General features: G+C 45.2%; 1 protein-coding gene across 4 annotated transcripts in view; it reads right to left on the reverse strand.

The window, feature by feature from the left end:
- The window catches only part of RALY (RALY heterogeneous nuclear ribonucleoprotein), an 80,793-nt gene that overhangs the window by 8,266 nt on the left and 58,117 nt on the right, over nucleotides 1-14,410 (reverse strand). Inside the window, exon 1 of one of the 4 annotated variants that reach the window (XM_032858864.1) lies at nucleotides 4,923-4,965. The exons of the other annotated variants lie outside the window; for them this stretch is intronic. The gene's annotated coding sequence lies outside the window, so the exon portion shown is untranslated. Of the gene's footprint in view, nucleotides 1-4,922; nucleotides 4,966-14,410 lie in introns of those variants that run through there. 4 annotated transcript variants of the gene reach the window in all.

Consider the following 14,410-nt stretch of genomic DNA (forward strand, 5'->3'; position numbering starts at 1 on the left):
TCAGAAATAGACCCCAGTAAGTTCTTAAACTTGCCAGGAATGAGCACTCAAACCCAGGTCAGTTGGTCCCTACAGCCCATTTTTTTTTTTTTCCCAGTTCTATCACTTTCCTTCCCAGAGCTAAAGCCAATTTAAATACTATAATATTTACCAAGGAACTGTTTTTAATAAATTAATTTTTTAAAGTTACCCATTTTTACTCATTCAAATTTTGTTGTTTGCTTAGGTATCGTATCGTACCTGCTCTTTGCTCTCTACACCCTGGCAATGTCTTTTCCCCAAAGGACTGTACAAATCTCTCCTACCCATGACACAGACAGGTTACATCAGAGGACAAGCTCCAGAAGGGAAAAAGAGGCTTGAAGACAGTAGGAAAAGCCTAACATTAAGTACTGGTATTTATACTTCCTGGACCAGCCTTCCGCTCACTGGCACGGTACAACTCCCTTTTGGAACACTCCTATTTAAATACTCCTGCTGCTGAGCTACTACAGAAGGTGCTGAAGACCCCAAGCAGTAGGGGTCTTTAGCACCAGCCCAAGCTAACCGTGAACACCTGCCTACTAAGCTAATCTTTTTGGGCAGAGGGAGCTTCTTTTCAGAGAATTAGAGCATAGTACAAGTTGGGAAAGCCGTATTTATTGCTCCACTAGGATAAGAGACCCTTTTCTTCCATCCTTCCTGCCTGGAAGCTAGCATGTTCTGACCAGCAGATGGCAATGACTGCAAGGAAACCACAGGCTGGCCCTGAGAAGAATTCTGAAGAAACCTATTCCTATGGTGGGCTTGCAGTAGCTCCACGGATATACTAGGGTCACGTGTGCACCATCCTAAGTAAAAGACAGGGGCTGAGAGGGCACTGCTATTGATGAAAGGGTTGCTGCCAGCTTTGGAAAGGGCCTGGAAGGGACAGACTCTTTTTTTTGTTACTCAGTATACTTCTGCATCCAATCACCATTTATTAAGCAGTGAAGAACACAGAAGACCTCACCCATGAAAACACTTAATACTTACTGTCCATGTGCAGTAGAAAATGCTCAATGTACGTGGGTTCCCCTGGGGACCCCATTGCTCAGTCCTCTCTAATAATCCCTCTCCTACTTGGATGACAAGGCATTCCAATGTTAATTCCTTGTCCATCCATGGACATACACAGAAGTTTGTGGGGCTCCTCCATGGCCATCAGATAACTCTCCTGGCTGGTTCAGCTCCGAGCCATGAGGGGAGGCGTCACCTACTTTGGCTGGAAGGAACCAACCACTGGCCTGGGGTGTAGACCAACATAGAAAGAGAGGGGGGTGATGGTTTAGACCTGTTGGTGACTACTACCTCTGCACTGTCCTGGCAGGGACATGACAGGTGCTAGGTTCCCCAAGACCTCTGTCAGGACCCTCTAATACCACCAAACTGTAAGCATTTGTTAAACACCTGTGTTTAGTGATACAGCAGGATCAGCACTCACTCCTTGGCTGGTGAGTAAAGTTGAGGTTTGGCCATACTCCGTTTTTTCTCTTGTCACCTGGGGTTTGGGACCATGTACAGAAAAGGACTTTGCAAATGGTTAAAGCTCTTTATAGGATCTAATAAATGACTAGCTGAACTTCTCTGTTCTAGTAACACTACCACCAGTAAGGTGGATTCTAAATGAGGGTCAAAATCAGACTGGAGCATTCTGAACAATGCCAAGAAAAGGCAGCCAGAAGCCATGTCACACAAAGGCTACGAAAGAGTATGCCTGTGGCCATTCTGGGTGAGGCATCTGCAGGACCATGAAGGAATGCCCTCCCAAAGCATGCTCCAGGAACCAACCCCTCCCTATCTAATCAGCCCTCTATCTGCTTTCAAAGGCAGTCTCCAAGGGCTGTGTGTGCTGCTATTATGCATACTTCCTAAGCCCAAAGGGACAGCTGTCTGTGGGGATATGAGAAACCTTCTGTGTTTAAACATGTTTATGAGATTCCTGCAAGTGAGGGATCAACTTGGGGGTAAGAAATGAAGAGCATGCCCAGACCAGCTGGAACTGCTAGGTTCAGGTACAGAATCCCGAAGAGTTAAGAATTCTAAATTTGGACACGGTCTTCCAGGTTGTTATGAACCTTAAAATCTGTTAGCTTCACTTACAACCTTCAAATATTTAGACATCTAGTATCTAAGTCTCCATCTGTACTCTTTGTTCTGCCCTGCAACTGTTAGAGGCAAGCCTGATGAAGCCTGGGACACACACAGTAAGTGCCCGATAAGTATTAGGAAGAAAGCAGTAACAATAATGTCCCAGGAGCACAGCCCTACCTAAAGGGGGCGTGGTGCCCAGACCACTGGGGTGGGAGGTCCCAGACATCTCTTAATGAGACTTAATGAGACTAGAGTCTGACCCAAACACCCCCTACCCCCCAACAGACCAACCACCCCCAATTCAATCTTCCCCACACAATTCTTTCTTGGTTTTCCCAGGCTTCCCCTAGGTGAAGAGTAGGAATCCTAGAAAATACTGACGTCCTATTCAGCAGCAGCAGCAGCTTGATTTGATAAGCTATTTCCCTGTGGGCCAAGCTCTGCCTCACAGATTAGCTGTGTAATGGAGAGCAAGGTTGTCTACAGCCCCTAGAGGCCCCATGCTTAGCACTGAACCAAGAAAACGTGGGTAGAGAGACTGTTCTTGGTGGTGGTGGAGAGAGGAAGAAAGAACCAGACTAATCTTCAGAGACTTCTGCAATGTCAGATTAGCAGGGACTTCAGTGAACAAGGAGTTTATAGGCCCTCGCTCTGAGGAACAGAGGGGAATGGACTTGGCCACAGTGCCCCAGCCCATGAGTAGCAGAGCCAAGAATCCCACTGTTCCTTTAAGTCTAGGGTTCTTATATTCCATTTCTTCTTCTGGGAGGGCGAGAGACAACCCTCAGGACAGTGAGGGGCTGGGAGGGGGCAATCCAGATATGCTATATATATATATATATTTTTTTTGAAGATTTTACTTATTTATTTGACAGAGAGAGAGCGAGGTCACAAGGAGGCAGAGAGGCAGGCAGAGAGAGAGGGGGAAGCAGGCTCCCGGCCGGGCAGAGAGCCCAATGCGGGGCTCGATCCCAGGACCCTGAGACCATGACCCAAGCCGAAGGCAGATGCTTAGCCCACTGAGCCACCCAGGCGCCCCCAGATATGCTATTTTTAAGGAAAACTAGGGACTGGCTCCCAAGTATGTGTCTCTACCTTTACCTGCTGGAGAAACAATTGCTGCATAAAAGCTGGGCCCTTAAGCTAATTAAAACCCACCAGAGATGCAGGCTTTGAAATGCAATTTACAGCTAGAAGGGATGGGCTCACTTCTCCAAGCTAATAAGAAACAGAGGAAATCTGGCAAAAACAAATCGTTTTTCTCAGCTGAAACATTTTAGATGGAAGCTATGTTTTAGAAACCAAGAGCCAGCCTGAACATGTGGTAAAGTGACAAGGCTTTCTAAAGGTAGAAAAACGCTAAAAGGTATGACTGCCCCTGAACTCTGGGTAAATGAGACCCCTCAGAGAACCATCAAGGTTAAGAAGAGCCTCTAATTACTCAGTGTCAGACTTTATATATCCAACCTTATCTAATACAACAGCCCTGTGAGGAGGTATTTTAAATATGGGAAGGAAGACTCGGTGAGGCCAGGAGGAAGCAGGACCCCTGCTGAGCAGAGAGCCCGATGTGGGGCTCAATCCCAGGATCCTGAGATCATGACCTGAGCTGAAGGCAGAGGCTTTAACCCACTGAGCCACCCAGGCGCCCCTGAACAGGATTTTCGTGAACAAAACCAGTTTCTATTCTTGATCCAGACACTGTCAGTCTCATCTAATAGATGAAAAGCTGAGGGATCAGCAAGGTAAGTGACTTACTGCAGGCTATCCAACCTAGTAAAGGGAGTAGCTAAGGGACTTGAATCCAGGCTTCTGCACACCATTTCAGCAACTGTCCCAGGCCTCTGGCTCTGCCACGTCAATCCTTTCACCCTCCCAGCTCTGGCTATCAGGTTCGAGTCTAGTCTTCAGCATGACCTCTGAGGCACTTAGCTATCAGAATGCCCACTGCCCCAACTCTGTAGTTCCTCCCTGACGCTGGATCTCTTCTTCTTAAAAACACCAATTTCAAAAGAAGAGAAGCTGCTCTTAGTCCTGATGCCCCCCAGTGACTATTTAAAGCCTCTGTCTAGGCCAGTCCTGCTCAAAAGCTCTGGCCTTATTCTCTAACGTGCAGATGAGGATCACACGAGCTGTGGCCAGACCTCTGCCCTTAGCTAACTCTACAGATATTGGGTCGTTTTGAAGGAAAATAAATACCAGTGATGGTGAGGCTATTTCTGGAGAAAGCCAAGCAATTAGACTGATCAGTGCCCAGGGCCTCCTTGGTCCAGAGGCTCCTGGTTAACAGGCGGCCAAGGATGACAGAACATCTATTAATCTCATTAAACTCACCAGGCCCCAGCTCATTAGCATTGCCCAAATGATCATTACTGGCCAGACAGGACTAATTTCCCAAGGAATGCTCTTTAGTTCCTGACAATTCCCACTTCCCTGAGAAACTCTAGCCCCCAATATGTTAATAGTGGGGAGGAGGGTTGTAGGGGTGAGGGGTCCAGGCTACAGGTTCAGCAGGCCTGGCCTGAGCTCTGATGTGTGACCTGCAACAGGTCACACCATTTCTCTGAGCCTTATCATGTTGCTTCTGAAAACAGGAATAATCTTTGTCCTGATTACCTTTCAGATTGGATATAAGATCAAATGGGCTAATCAATGTGAAAGTGCTCTGTTGCCTCTGTAACATATTCTAAAAGGATAGAGGACTGTAGTTATTACTACCCAATTCCTATCCCCTTCACTCAGTCAACAAACATTTCCTAAATATTCCCCTCGGTGCTGGCACTGAGGAGATGCTGGGAAAGAGTACTCACAGGCCTTGTCTTCTAATTCCTTTTCAACAAAGCCCACCTTCCAGGAACCTGTTTCTTAACTGTTTCCTAACAGCAAAGGGGGAAATGCACCTCAAACAGTAGAAAATAGGAGATGTAAACTTGGGACATATCCCTTAAATTAAGTCTCAGATTCTTCAATTGCAAAATGGGAATTATACCGATGCCCACGATTAGGATTAGAGATAACGGCTATAAAGTGCCTGATACAATGCCTGGGACCAGTAGGTATTTACATAAGAAACTCAAATGCCCTGGGCCCAATGAAAATTCTAGATCATTCACATTTCAGCCCTCTGTTCTTTATCCTAATCATCTTCCAGTGCTCCATACTCTGCCTAAGAATAGGGGAGTCAGAGGTAGAGGGCCTACATACACTCTCTCCCTTGTCCTAGTGTCTGGAACCCAATCTAGAAATTTCATAAAGGTGCCCCCAACCCATGCCTGATTTGACAGGCACTACTCTAAGGAGCTGGGCAGGGTGTCAGGCCTTCTCAGCCAGTGACTCACTCCTCAGCTGTACCATGAGATTTCTATTCCCATACTGTATCATTGGTATCAGCATCTGATAGGCACTGAGGGGAGACCCCAAAGCAGAAGCAGGGCTGGGGGCCTCTTTCACCTCTCCCCACAGAGTACCTGGGTATATATCTCCTATCTTCCCTCTCTCTTGCACCTTAACTCTACCCGACTGTAGCCTCAGGCTGAGGCTTAGTTAACACTGATGACAAGCAGCCCTTCTAGCTATGGAGGAACAGGCAGCAAGCACCGGGTAAATACAACCCTGGGCCTTCAACCCCCCATACTAAATTACAGTTAGGGACGCAAAAACAACTGTCAACCTCTTTTTGTCAAAGGAAGTCATCCAAACACTACCTACCCATCCATCATAATTATAGCTATCCAAATACTCACTGGGCCAACTCATTCATCCAGCAACTGGTCGAGTACCTGATCTCAAAAACTCCCAGTACATCAAGGGGACATCCACTAGGACCACAAAGCACATGTGCCCTGGGCTCTGGAATCCACTGCCCCAGAAGCCGCCAGTCCAGGATATCAGAGAATGGGAAGGAGCACTATAGAAGGCTCGACAAAAAGAGACTATGTTTAAGGTGAATTCCAACTGGGTGGTGATGTGGGGAGAGGCTATGCCTGACAGGAGGAACTGTGTGTGGTAGCAATGTACAAAACATGCCCCCCCTTTCTCCTTTCTGCTCCCTGCTCTGCCCTCCCTCCTCCAAGCATATGCAGGGTAGGGCTGGAAATAAATGTTTGAAGTAAGAGAATTTCTTCAGTGCTGCCTCCTCTTCCTTGATAGCTGCATACTAATTCCTGTCTTGAGGAAGAACAAAAAGGGAATACACAATTCAATATGCAGCAGCTTTATACTAGGCACTGTGTTGGAAGTTTTATAGGCATAATCTCTCATAATCCTGACCAAAACCCAATCGTTCTTCAGATGGAGAAACTGAAGCTCAGAGAGAGTTTAAATAATTTGTCCACAGTTAAGTGGCATGATTAGGAATGAAAAGACCCTAAAGCTTATCTAGTTCTAAAGCCTGTGCTCTTCCTACTCCACTAGATTGCTCCCACTGACCTGACCTCTTCCCATAGGAAGACTGAACTGGCTTTACTGCTGCTGGGCTACATGACCTCAGGCTCGGGAGCACTTGACCACAAAGGGCCCTTTCAGGGCTAACCATGTGACTGTGATAATCATTACCAACACTTGCTGAGCACTTTTCTTCTGCTGTGGGGGTAGGTGATGGTGTGTACTGTGCTCATTTCACAGATTAGGAGCCTAAGGGTCAGAGCTTTGTCTTACACAAGCCAGGAAATGGCAGAGCTGCAGATCAGTCTATTTGAGACCAGAGCTGGTGCTCTAACCTTGGCCGAAAATGGCTTCCATGCTAAGCGTACCCTGTACCTGCCAGAAGGTCAGCTTTTAACACCTTCTGATCCTTTGGGCATAAATGCATGGGGTCTTGCTGAGGGCATACTCTCACGTCCAAGAGCCAGTAAGCACTTGCTGTGAGCTTGGAGAATGGCCCCCCACCCCCTTCCTACTAAGGGGCCGGCTCCTCACAGTGATAATGTGGCAAGATTAGTCACTGCTTGCTGTTGGTTGATTATAGCTATTCTTTTCTGTAAATGAAGTTTAAAAGTCATCAAAGGGTCTGTCAGCTGTGACTTATGAGCCTCTTTCCCGCAGGGAAGTCAGGCAGTGACAAATGCCCTCTCGTTCTGCCATCCATTATGAGTCGGAAGGTGCCATGTTCCAATTACTGGAGATCCCGGTGGAGCTCATGGAAAACCCTGTTCCAAGCTGCGACCATTATTCAGCCCTGGCAGCACTGCCAGCAGGGTTACCCTCGGCCCAGGCCCCACTGGTAAGCATGGAGAAGAGCATGTTTCTGATTTTGTGAGCCAGCCCTTACTATCCCTCACTTGTGTTATCCTCAGTGGGTTTATCCTAGACATATTTCACAAACAAGTAAAAACATGGGTACCATGTGGGTGGTCTCAAAGTACCCAGGATCAAGAATACCCAGACAAACAGACACGAGGAAATAAGGTCCTGCTGCCGGGTGGAGAGGGTGGTAATACAAGGATGCTCAGGAGGGACAGAAGATAAGATACGTAGGGTGTTCAAAGAAAGGAGTGACTGAAGGGGCCTTTTCAGATCATGTAGTGTGATCAACTACCTCAGTTCTCAATACTCGTTATATGCCAAGCCCTGTCCAGCAAATGCTGAGGGATCAAAGATGAATGAAACATAATCCCTGCTACTGAAGGTGGAGGAGATAATTCAGGTCTAAAGAAGTGACTTGCCCGAGGTCACAAAAATAAGGGCCAGGGATGGAGTGAGGAAGTAGTCTCCAGACGTCTTGTGAAAGAGAGAAAGTGGTGACAGCGAGCCTGGCGTGGAGACGGGGAACCTTCTTATGTGCCAGGCTCTTCATGAAGAACATGGCACAATAGTTCAGAGTGTCAGCTCCTGGAGCACCTGGCCGGCTTGGTCAGAGGAGCTCCCGATCCTGGGGTTGTTTCAGCCCCCTGTGGGGTGTAGAGATTACTTAAATTAATTAAAAAAAAAAAAAAAACAACTTAAAAAAAGAAAGAGTGCCAGCTCCTATCCCAGTCCCATCTACACAATTCCTAGAGGTTTGACTTCTGGCAAGCCCCTGAGTTTAACCAAGTCTCAGAAAAATGGGGATTTAGAGTTGTGGTGAGGATTAAACAGGATAATACAAGTTACAACGGCAGGCACATATTAAGTATCCCAAAATGTTCTTTATCATCAGGTAATTCCTGAAACAACTCTTTGAGGTAGGAATTATTCATCTCATTTTATGTACAAGAAGACTGAAGCTCTTTTTCACTTTGTCACAATAAATAAGCCAGCGCTTCTCTAAACTACGTGTGGTGAAGAACCACTTTGTTTGTTTTGCTTTTTATACTTCCAATCCATTACAGACAAACACATTTGTAAAATACAATAAAAATGTCAAATTATTGGTTTCTGGGCACTTACTCTCAATTTCTAGACTTACCACAACCCCCAACAGTTGCGGACTCGTATCCATTCAGTGGGCTATACTCTAGAAGCACAGCTCTAAGCAACTCTTATTACCCACTCCCATCAACCTCTATGAAAATCAAAGAAAGAATGGGTTATTTTATTTCATTTCTTTCAAGTCCTTTTAGCCCAATTCTTTTAGACTTTGGTGTTAGACCGATTTATAAAATGATCCTAATCTTTTTCCTTTTTGCTTCTCTCAAGAAAGAGAGAACAGGGTAAGCAGGCCAAGGATAGTAAGTTCAAGGACTTGCCACCGAACACTTCAGGAGGTGATTTATCTTGGTCATGCTATATCCTGCAAGGGAAGATGATCTAGGCTGTCTGAGAATGCCAGGAAGTACTTTCCTGAGGCCTGGGGATCTGAGAGGAGAATATATTCCTGAAGAGGCTGGTACTTCTGGAGCTTCTCTCCCTGATACTAGATGACATTAGGAAACTAGCCAGGAAGGGGAGGCATGTTGTACCTTTCACAGTCTTATTATCATGGCAGCTACAGAGCAGTCTTCCCTTGCCTAGGGAGTTTCTTAAAAAATAAGACGGAAAGATTCATTCTCCCAATGCCACCATATACCCAAGAGTATGACTGGCTGAAGCAGGTAAACAGCCAAGACACCACGGTATACCTTGAAATTTTCCAGTTGTATGGCCAAACTCTCATCACCTTACAAAACTTTCTGTTCTGAGCCTATGTCGTGCTACCTTTCAGCATAAACCAAAGTAGAGTAGCTCATAGGATATGGTGTAGAGAGGAGTATTAACCTGCTGCTGTGAGGAGGGGCTTGTCACCAAGCAGGAGCCAAAACCTGCATGTTTATTCCCACATAAGAAGCCATGTAATCTGGTCGAGAGAGCAGCCTCTGAGGCCAAAACGCCTTCATTCTGTCATTGAACTAGCTGTGTGAGATGACCTTTGGGTAGTGTCTTAAGTTCTTAATGCTTCAGTTATCTCATCTGTAAAACGGGGACAGCAATAAGTATCTCTGGGGTTGCTGAAGAGTAAAATTTAATGTGCTAAGAACAGTGTCTGGCACATTACAAAGTATGCAAATATTAGCTACTGCTGCCACTGTTGTTATTGCTGGAACCTGCAAGAACTCCTCCTTGTGAGTATTAAAGCAAAATGGTAGAGTCTGCTGTGATAATGTCACCCGATGAAGAACACTAGCACTGTAGATACAATAATCTCTTCAGGTGTGTCACCAAAACACTAGTATTTGGAAACGTGTCTTGAACTTAAAAGGAATTATAGGAGTAGGCACTCATTAAGTGCTGAATGAGGGGCACTTGGGTGGCACAGTTGCTTAAGCATCAGACTCTGATACTGGCTAAGGTCATGATCTTGGGGTCTTGGGATCAAGTCCCAAGTCAGGCTCTGTGCTCAGTGTGGTCTGCTTGAGATTCTCTCTCCCACTCCCTCTGCCCCTCCCATTCATGCGCACTCTCTCTCTCAAATAAATCTTTAAAAAAAAAAAAGGTGTATGAATAAATGAGTAAAGCAGCATCCCTCCCACCCCCACGCCCTGCAAGAGAATACAACTTGAGAAGCGGGTCAGGAAGAAGCCCCTCCCTAAGCAAAGATTTCAAAAGGCCTCTCTGTATCTTAAGGACCCAGAAGGCAGGTTAAGCTTCTCTTCTGAGCAACAGGGCCCCAGGGCCTGATAGTGCAAGAAACCTCTACCTGCTGCTCATTGTTCTGTGTCTCTAATGTAACCTCCACATCCTGTGGCTACTCTATTCTGAATGAGGCTGCAGAAGGCTGTGCCATGGCAGTGCATGTATATTATCCCCATTTTCCAGCCTACCTCAGAAGTAGTAAGGGATATGAGGAACACAGAGAGGGAGGGCTAACACATCTCAAGAGAGGGCCTGCAATAAGTTAAAACAGCAATAGGGGATTACCAGCATTGGATTTCTGTTTGCCTGTGGAGCCCTGGCTCCTGAATTCCACATCCACTAGCTGTGTGAACTCGGGAAGGCACTTCACCTCTCCGAGGTTCAAGGTTCCCATATGCAAAATGGGATAAAAATCCCTGCTCTACACACTTGCAATGCAGGCTGTTGTGAGGGTCAACAGAGATAACATATGGAAGTGTACTCTTTTACATGAGATGTGCTTCCTAACTATGGACAGGAGTACTGCATGGATGGACTGCTGCTGCAGGTCTTCCTAGACAGAGGGGCCTGGGCAGGAAGCCAGGCGGCTGGAGGCAGGGTGTAGACGGTGCACGACCTGGCACTTCAGCCGAGCACTGCGCCCCTCAGGTGTAAGGACAGTTGATTAAAATCCTTTCATGTGGAATCAGTATTTTGCTCATTACAACAATCTTTCCTTGAAATACTGAATTCTACCCCTCATGGCCCCAAAAAAGCTTGATCCTGAAGACAGCACACGAACTGACATATGTATGTTTTTCTAATTTCCTACTTTCAGACAGAAGGGAAGAAACCTGACCTCTCTCCAAGATGCCGATCTAAACGCATCTTAGAGCTCACTCTAAGCATGACCCCACAGTTCCGTATCTTTGGACCAAAGGGGTCCACTGAGAGTGATGTCACAGTCATAGCCACTCTGCCTTTGTCCCTCTGGTAACAAATTAACTCTATAAACATCACTAAGCAGCCGTCTCTTGAGTGATAAAGCAAGTGTGTTCCTGCCACCTCCTGTTTAAAACTCTTCTGTGCCTTCCCACCACCAAGATTCAAGTTCAACTCCTTTAATGTGGCTTAGAAGCCCCTTCATGAGTTAAGGTTATCAAATCCAAACACAACAATACTCTAAGGGGTTGTAGGTCATACACACACTTTACAAATGAGTAAACCCCACTTTAGAAAGGCAAAGTCAATTGCCCATGGTCCTACAGTGAGCAAGTCGACATGAACTGAGTACTTCTGAAGGGCTGGGTATCAGACTTCAAAGTACAGAAAGTCTAAAACCACCTTTTCTTGGACAAGGCTATATGGGACAAGTATGGGGACAGGGCATCATTTAGCTCAGACAAACCCTTCCTTTCAGGGAGCTGCTTAGATGGTGTCCCCTGCCGGAGGCTGTCAATCTGACCGCTTACACCCTCACAGCAGCACCATCATTAATAAACTTGGCATAATGATCACGGTGTTTGTTTGCATGTAATATGGCACACATTTGCATACCTAAGCTCAAGAGGCACTGATGCCACGTACATCAAGCACAAGCCAACCAAGGAACCACAAGAACTTGGGGTGGGAGGGGAAGCCCCCAAGACAGCAAGCATAATATGCCAATACCTAACGAACTTCTAAACTAGTCTGTTCAACTCATGATGACAGAAGCAACTGTGGTATCTTTGGTCTTTTCCCCTGTCATCACCTCAGAAAGAGTTAACTAACCCTTTCTGGTCCCTTTCTCCTCAAAAAAGAGATACTACACTAAAGAAGTTTCTACACTCCAATAGCTGGTTAAAAAAAAAAAAACAAAAACAAAAACAAGTTTACCCAAAACATTAATAGAGGTCTCAGCTGTGGAGTAAAAGCATGGGCAATGTAACAGAAAGACCAGGATTTAAATTCAGGTAGTGCATGTATATTATAACCTACTTATTAGCCCTGTAACCTTGGACAAATCATGAAACTCCCTGAGCCAATGTTCTGTACTAGGCATATACTGCACCCATATACTGAATCATCCATCCTCTCATTCACATAGTAAACCAAGGTATGCTAATTTGGCCTCCTAAAGATTTTTAGAATGTAGCCCTGCTTCCACTCCTATTACCACTCCCTGAATTCATCCTCCACACAGTCACTGGAATAATATCACCATATCACTCCTTTGCTTAAAACTGAAATTAAAGTTTTGCTTTATTATTTTAAAATTCTTGGCCAATAATTTGGATATTTGTACTATTTAGTGTGTTTATTTTTTGAAAATTACCATAAGAAATCACCTAAACCCCTATTCCTCTCTAGGATGGAACTCCTATCAGCATCCTGGTATAGTTCCTTCCAGTGTTTTTCCTTTTGCATTATATTTGGAATTCAGAGTTAAATCATTTATCCAATTTTGTAGCCTAATTTTTCAATTAACATTATAACATATAGAGGTTATAACATATTTGTCTTCATTGCTGCATAGTTTTCAATAAGCCCCATTTTTTAGGACTACTGTTTTTAGTAACTCATAGTTTTCTCCTGAGTGAACTTATTATAGTTTAGACTGGTTGTAGTCAGGTGATCATTTATGCTTCTCCCAATTTCTCATGATTATAAAAATAACATTATCAAAGGTAAAGTTTATTCTATATATTTGATTATTTCCTTAGGACAGATTCCCAGAAGCAGAATTACTGTGTCAAAATGTATGAACACTTTTAAGGCTCCTGAGATACACTGCCTAATTGCTTTCCAAAAATGCTGTACCAATTTATACTGCTATCGCCAATGAATGCCACTTTCTCTTTTTCCTTTTTTTAAGATTTTATTAGAGAAAGAAAGAGAGGGAAAGCAAGACAGCATAAGGGGGGTGAAGGTCAGAGGAAGAAGCAGACCTCCCACTGAGCAGGAAGTGGACTCCTGGCTTGATCCCAGGACCCTAAGATCAGAACCCAACCTGAAGGCGGATGCTTTACTGACTGAGCCACCCAGGCACCGTGTGAACGCCACTTTCAGGGCAACCTTACCAGAACTGTGTATTACAATGTGGGGGCAGTGGGAGGATGGAGAAGTGTGGGTTAATTAGGAAGAAAAAGCCAAATCCTCATTGTTGTTTTCATGTATATGTGAAGATAACAATGTCCTGTGTTTATTAGTTTTTGAGTCTATAGGGTTTTAAATGCCACAAAGAAGTTATATAGGTTCCTAGGCAGAGGCATAATATGCTGAAAGTTATTTATCTGCTCATTTATCAGAAAACCATTTATTTTGCACATATTACTGCCAGACACTATACAAAGTATAGATGAACAAAGTACAGAGAATTCACAGTCCAGTGGTAGAGAGCTCAGAAAAACCAGAACTTAAATTTCATCTTGATAAGGGCTATGACAAGAAGACTTAGGAACTCACAGGACAGGAGAGAAGTGAGAGAAGTCCAAAAGGACTCATCAGGAGTTCTGATCCTGAGGCGCCTGGGTGACTCAGTTGTTAAGCATCTGCCTTTGGCTCAGGTCATGATCCTAGGGTCCTGGGATCCAGCCTCACATCAGGATCCCTGCTCAGCGGGAAGCCTGCTTCTCTCTCTCCCACTCCCTGTTTGTGTTCCCTCTCTCAGGCTCTCTCTGTCAAACACATAAATAAAAAATCTTTTAAAAAAGGAAGTTCTGGGGGCACCTGGGTGGCTCAGTGGGTTAAGCCTCTGCCTTCAGCTCAGGTCATGGTCTCAGAGTCCTGGGATCGAGCCCCGCATCGGGCTCTCTGCTCAGCAGAGAGGAGCAGAGAGGAGCCTGCTTCCCTTCCTCCCTCTCTGCCTACTTGTGATCTCCGTCTGCCAAATAAACAAATAAAATCTTTAAAAAAAAAAACAACAAAAAAAATGAAGTTCTGATCCTGTCCAGAGGGATGAGGTAAAGTCAGCCCATACAAAAATGAGAGAGAGAACATTTAGGAAAGAGGAACATGAGCAAAGCTGGTAGCTAAACAGAGTTTCCAAATTCAGGGAACAATAATATGTACTGTGGTTTAGCTGGAAGGCAAAGAAAGCAGAGGGCCTGGCAGAGGCCAGGTTAGAAACAGCCTTGCAGGCCCCTGAAGAACCTAGACTTCAGTAAGCCACCACCCACTCCTATGTCACATGCAGGACAGTGTTCAGTAAGGAGGCACTCCTGAGTCCCTACAGCTCTTGAGAGTCTGAGCCACATAAGTCAACCCCCTGAACATCCCATCAGTGTTGATTCCTTTTTGTCTCATGTAT

The sequence above is a fragment of the Lontra canadensis genome, unplaced genomic scaffold (genome assembly GCF_010015895.1).
Source record: "Lontra canadensis isolate GAN:19392208 unplaced genomic scaffold, GSC_riverotter_1.0 scaffold16, whole genome shotgun sequence".
Taxonomy (NCBI): Eukaryota; Metazoa; Chordata; class Mammalia; order Carnivora; family Mustelidae; genus Lontra; species Lontra canadensis.